Raw genomic sequence first — 6,762 nt, 5'->3', positions numbered from 1 at the left:
GGATCACACTACCTTGTTTCTTACTAGTGTTGTGTCGTTCAAAGAACGTTTCGTTCATAAGATCTTGGACTCTTACGTTCACTCGTCACACGGCAGCTGCCTGGGCTCCGTCAGCACAGGAAACAGAATTGATTAGTTCACGACTCTCAACTGTGGGTCTGTTTGAGTCGTTCATTTGTCACGTGACAGCTCGGCTACAGGGCTGTGGTAAGCAGGCAGCACAGGAAACAGAATTGATTAGTTTACGACTCTCAACTGTGGGTCTCTGAGTTTGAGTCATTCATTTGTCACGTGACAGCTCCTACTGTGGAGCAGGAATGAACGACTCGTTCACCGCTCACATGGGTCCTCCTCACTCTTTCGTTCACTCAGCAGGCTGAGTGACTGCCAGCGCCAGAGAATGAGAGGCAGGTCGGCTGTAAGGTAACAGTCACTGGACTGACATTATATAGCTATTTTGTTAATTATGTGACATTTTATAAAGCATAACATTATTACAGCGCAGTGACGTTGTGCTAAGTTATAGTTTTAACACAGCCGCACCATAACTTAAATCCTGCTAGTGTTTAACATTACAGCTAACAGCTGATGAGAGTTGTTCTAGGTTCGCTCCACTTCAGAGCCCTGACAGGGTTCTACTGGGAGCCGAATTACCTCAGAGGTCGTCTCCTCTCCAAAACAAACAGACCCGGTCATTAAAACATTAAAACACAGCCACGTAGCAACGTTAGCGTTAGCTCTGTAAACAGCTAACAGCTGATCCAGGTCCGCCAGAGAACGCAATGTAACTTTTCGTTTTTATTTACCAACAGAGCCGTTCTGTTGTTTCACAGCTCTTGATTGGTAAACAACCTGGCAGTGTTTGAGAGCGATGTGCTCATGTGTGTTTCTCTGTCTGCGGAATCCGGACCTGATGTGGCCCATTCTGCGTCCAGACCTGCCAAACTGCTGCGTTTAGAAGTGTTTATTTCTTTGTTCCGCTCTCTGTGCTGGAGTTCTTTAAGAACTTGGTGGCTTGATCCAGATTATTATTAAATTGGTTGAATTTTAATAAGAGTGTGTTTATTCATATAGTGTATCAAGCTTATTACTTATATATATTTACTGCAAATCTGATATTAATATTTTACTCATGGATAGGGACGTTAGGCTACTGTATGAATGAGCACTTTAGAGATAATGATAGTAATTATATACATAAGCCTTTATATGGCTGGTCTGGTTGTATACTCAGGAAAGATTGTGACAATGGACGGATTTAGCCGGAGTAGTGGTGATTGCATATTGACAACATATTTCTGTGGTTTTTAATTTGGTTGTGGGCCCAGGGGGGTTATATAATGATGATATACAGTAATCAAGAGGTGTATTTGTGCATTATACTTTGTCAAATAAAGCAAGCCAGGCAGCCTTCCGTGTTTGAGAACGGCGCTGTTTTTTAATCGCCCAGTAGAGGGCTGCAGTGCCACAATAACCAGCCTAGTTCAAATGAACGAAATGACTCAAAAAAAGATTAGTTAATTTTAATGAACGAGATTTGAATGAACGAGTCTGTCAAAAGAGTCGAACTTGTCATTACTATTTCTTAACGGCCCGCCCTTCTCTGCTTCTGATTGGCTAGTAGTCCTTACCTGGGAACTGCGCATGTGCAACTCCCAACAAAGATTTTGTACAAGTAAGATGCATCACTCTGTAGCTCAAGTGCGGAGCGTAAAACACATAGGGTGAAAAGAGGAAAATATGGTGTTTTTTGAAAATTAAACCATGTAAACCTGTTCTGGTACAACCTCTAATTAAGATTTTGAACCTGAAAATGAGAATAATACCACCTCTTTAACTGAAACGGTCAATATTATAATGTTACCAACATTATGTCATACATTAAACGTGAGCAGTGGATGTTAATATGCCACTCAGCAAATGTATTAATTACAACCATAGCCTAATCAACATAATATCAATTCATTTCAGTTGTAATTATGTAGCGCCAATTCACAACAAAATGCATCACCTTTTTGTTGTATTTCCTAAGTTACCTATGTAGGCCTATAGAAAATGTGGTGTGGACAGAAGGGCTTCGATTAGGGGTGTAACGCTACACTTGACTCACGAGATGTGATGATATACAATTCTGTGTTCATGAGAACAAGATGAGAACAATATTGTAACACTATTTTGAAGTAATGTTCAATGCTGAAATATCTGAGTGGGGAGTCTAGAGGTCTTCCCCAGATGTTTTTGAGCAACACTTAATTTCCTGACTTTGGGAGAAATATTCTGCACCAATTTCTGGTGGAAATTTCTTTATTTATATAAAAGGAAACGCAACATGCTGTCATGTGGCAATTCAAAATATAAAAATATAATGCAGTAATCAGTGGCTTGTTCTTTTAGCTTAAGTTACTTTTTTGGACAATTTGTTTCTTCTATGTTTGCATTGCATGTTTTCATATTGTGCAAATAAACCGTTCTTAAAGCATTTTCAGTTCTTTAAAATAGAACAATATATGGTGCTCATAGAAAATACTGTACCGTGAGGCTGTAGTCCCACAGTGCGACAGCCATTCTGGAAATGTAGGAAGTATTACCTGAAGGACATCCACAGGTGAACAGCTGCTAATTGATAAGTGTTTTACAAACTGTCAGATATCTGAACTGCACACATTTGAAAAATGTAACAAAATAAAATATTACCAAAAACCCCAGCAGGACTTGGACCTAGATATGGAAATAAAAATAGATTCTGAGGAAATTGGACAGAAACTAGAAAGAGAAGTGATCACTGTAATGCACACTGTAAGCATGACTGTAACACAATGCATTAATCATTGTTTTCTCTCCCAAGCTCACAGCAGATGAGTTATCCCAGGGAGGAAAAAAGATCAAAAAACATTTTTGTGTCCTCTCCCTGTTGTTTCATGAATTAACAGTGCACAATACACAAATTGGTCCACTGAAGTGGGACGATAATTAGGGAGTAGGCTAGGCTATTATACAATTGTGAAACCTAATGATAATTTATACAATATATATATATATATATATATATATACCTAGTGTGCAATACATTTCTTGAGTGACAAATAATGTCCAGTGCTCACTTTTAGATCACAATATAACATTATAATTATGACAGTTTCAGTTAATAGCAGTGATATTTTAGCAGCTCACACATTCAGTCGGTCCACTATTGTCTGCCACACTATTTTCCACTGGATTATTACTGTGCCCCTGTTATTTATTTATTTATTTATTACGTTATGTCCTTTTATACCACTCACTGTATGTATAGGGTGTCTTCTTCTCCAGTTATGAAACCTAATGACCACAAACTATGTGCTACCATATTGCCAAAATGTAGGCTTCCTGTGGTATTTTAATGCAGGCTAATGAAAAATATGCAAACAAACATGAGAACATGGAATAACTGAAAAAAAACAAAATAAACACATTGGTTTCTGATCGGCGTGACCACTGACTGAACAGATAAGGCACCAGGATTAAATAAGCATGGCTGTTAGCCCGGTCTGGAGCAGGCTAGCCGCACAGAATAAATCAGCATGGTAACGTATGTGCTACTGATTTTGTGAAAACGAGTCAAGGGTTACTTTAGCCAAGATAACTGGAAAATCCCGGTGTGACACCAAAACGTGTGACCTATCAGATTCTGTGACCCAAATTGGAAGTTAAGCGCCAGAGGCTTTGTTGACTATATGAAGCGGTTGCAATTTGGTTGGGTTTAGGCACCAAAAGTACTTGGTTGGGTTTAGGTACTAAAAGTACTTGGTTGTGGTTAGTAAAACATTGTTGTTTGGGTGTAGTCACAGAATCTGATAGGTCACAGATTTTGGTGTTACACCTGCCTAATCCGCTATCTTGGTTGTGAAACAGCCCTCAGCAGGCACAAATGAGAAATGACAAAGGCCCACTGTGGGGAGAAGAAATGAGGAAATTTGTTTTTAGAGAAATGAGACGTCTTTCCTCTGAAGCATCACATGAAGCGGCAGCTGCATTAGCTGTCAGTCAGCTCTACAAAGCTGTACATTTATGGTGTTTGTGTCTGCGCCATAGACTGTACAAAAGGTGTGCTATGTGCTAATACTACCAAAGCCTTAGTGTCAGTTAAAACATACTGGTATGATTAAGGACCCTACCTGTTTACTACATATCACATACTTTATATCACTGCCAACCATCTATCAAACTGTACCATATCTTTTCAAACTGTAAGAATCAACTTTTACTGCCATCCAGGACAGTAGCCAGAAAATTTGGACTAGCCGCCAAAAAACCTTTAAAAAGTGCTCAGCAGTCAAGTGAGGTACAGCCTAGATATGATTTGTAGTTAATGGACTTGCAAAAAGTAGTAAAACAGGCAAAAACACTGATATGGTCTATATGGCAAAGCAGTTATGTTGATTTACAGCTGTTCCCCAAAAGCCTTTTTATGTAGTTGGTTTAAAATTGTGTGCCTTCAGCATTCACATTGCAAGTTTAGACCATTTAAACAGTTTCTTCGGTTGCTGCCCAAAATCATACACTATTTTCATGAGCACATGTGGCAGTCATACTTTCATGTTTATCTGTTGGAGTGTTGAATGACAACAACAATCAAGCTCTTTGTTGATCTTGTCATATTTTTTAGGAAACTCGTAATGTTTTCATGTTGTTTGACATTGTCGTGACTCTTTTGGTTGTGTGCTGTAAATACAATATTTTGTCTTTGCTAACATTGATATGACCTTACTTTTAACTCAAGAGGGCAGTGTTGTCACTCTTTGTACAGAAAACATCTCTTTTCTACAGAGTGCAAGTGAGGCCAAGGGAGGGATCAGATCAGATGCTAATCTCAGAGCCTGTGTTGCTATAACTAGAAACTCTACTTACTCTGTTTAATGACAACAAATGTCACAAATGCTCAGAAATTATGCCAGCTATTGTTAGGACCATAGGGAAAAACAGATTTCGTCCTTAATCAGATAGTGTTTGACATGGGCCTTGCCCTACGTAATTAGCTGTTAAAATACACAAGCATATGAGCAAGCAACAGTACAGTCAAGACAATCTGATTGTTGGGCAGTTTGGCCAGGTCGTCTTCTCAGCGTGATAAGCATATCAACATAAAAATGTTAAGACATATTTCAGAATCAGAATCAGAATCCGCTTTATTGCCAGGTATGTGTACACATACGAGGAATTCGACTGAGAATAATAGTTTACTCTAGTAAACTACTTTACTAGAGTAAACTATTATTCTCATTATGTACATGTTGAAGGTGGATATGATATATGAATGAATGAATGAAACCTTTATTTGTCCCACAGTGGGGAAATTGCAAGAAATTGGAGCAAGCCTCCGGGCCGCAGCTATATTCAGCGCCACCACTCGCTTCCCAGAAAAGAATTAATGCAGACAGCAACATAATATACATTACATAACAACATACAATACATAATATTACACAAGACAACACAGATTACATGCGGTCACATGATGGGATTTTTTGAGGTGACTTGTAAGGAAGAGAATTAAAGAGGGCAGTTTCGAGGCAGTCAGTTAATATACAGGTACACATACATGTACACATGTACAAAGTGTGATGGAACATAGTGCAAAGGATGCTGGAAAAAAAAAGACCTATGACCTTATGACCTGAGGTAGGTGTATTGGTATACAGTATATACAATTTGACATAGTATGAACAGCACTGAAATAGAGAATGGTGAATAAATAAATAATAAGTGGTAACCAGTAAACAGGTGGCTGATTAGAGGCAGAGTTACTGGGTTATTGCACAGGAATTGTTCCTGACACTGTGAGTCAGAATTCAGCTGTTCATCAGAGTGATGGCTTGTGGGAAGAAACTGCTTCTGTGTCTGTTAGTTTTGGCGTACAGTGCTCTGTAGCGCCTACCAGAGGGGAGGAGCTGGAACAGGTTGTGTCCGGGGTGAGATGGATCTGCAGTGATGTTTCCTGCCCGTTTCCTGACTCTGGAAATGTATAAGTCCTGAATGGAGGGCAGGATGGCACCGATGATTTTTTCTGCAGTCCTGACTGTCCGTTGTAGTCTGTCCCTGTCCTTTTTGGTGGCAGATCCAAACCAGACAGTGATGGAGGTGCAGAGAACAGACTGGATGATGGCTGTGTAGAACTGGATCAGCAGCTCCTTAGGCAGGTTGAGCCACTTCAGGTCCTGGGATATAGTGGAACCCAGAAACCTGAAGGATTCCACAGCAGACACAGGGCTGTTTAGAATGGGGATGGGGGGCAGAGTGGGGGGGCTCCTCCTGAAGTCCACGGTCATCTCCACAGTTTTGAACGTGTTAAGCTCCAGGATGTTCTGACCGCACCAGAGAGCCAGCTGATCAACCTCCCGTCTATAGGCCGACTCATCACCGTCCCGGATGAGGCAGATGACCGTTGTGTCGTCAGCGAACTTCAGGAGTTTGACAGATGGGTCTCCTGAGGTGCAGTCGGTGTAGAGGGAGAAGAGCAGTGGGGAGAGCACACACCCCTGGGGGTGCCAGTGCTGATAGTCCGGGTGCTGGATGTGATGTTTCCCAGCCTCACCTGCTGACTCCTGTCAGTCAGGAAGTCTGTGATCCACTGACAGGTGGAGGCTGGCACAGTGAGCTGGGTGATTTTGGTGCTGAGGACATCCGGGTGAAGGAACGCCGAGCTGACGTCCACGAACAGGATCCTTGCATATGTCCCTGGAGAGTCGAGGTGTTGCAGGATGTAATGCAGACCCAAGTTGACAG

General features: G+C 40.9%; 1 protein-coding gene across 1 annotated transcript in view; it reads left to right on the top strand.

Annotated features, from left to right (window-relative positions):
• The first annotated feature begins 372 nt into the window (after window positions 1-372).
• nuak1b (NUAK family, SNF1-like kinase, 1b) overlaps window positions 373-6,762 on the top strand; it is a 29,854-nt gene continuing 23,464 nt past the window's right edge. Inside the window, exon 1 of the mRNA XM_046038087.1 lies at window positions 373-423. The gene's annotated coding sequence lies outside the window, so the exon portion shown is untranslated. The remainder of the gene's footprint in view (window positions 424-6,762) is intronic.

The sequence above is a fragment of the Micropterus dolomieu genome, linkage group LG22 (assembly GCF_021292245.1).
Source record: "Micropterus dolomieu isolate WLL.071019.BEF.003 ecotype Adirondacks linkage group LG22, ASM2129224v1, whole genome shotgun sequence".
Lineage (NCBI taxonomy): Eukaryota > Metazoa > Chordata > Actinopteri > Centrarchiformes > Centrarchidae > Micropterus > Micropterus dolomieu.
This window is presented reverse-complemented; position numbering and strand designations above follow the sequence as displayed.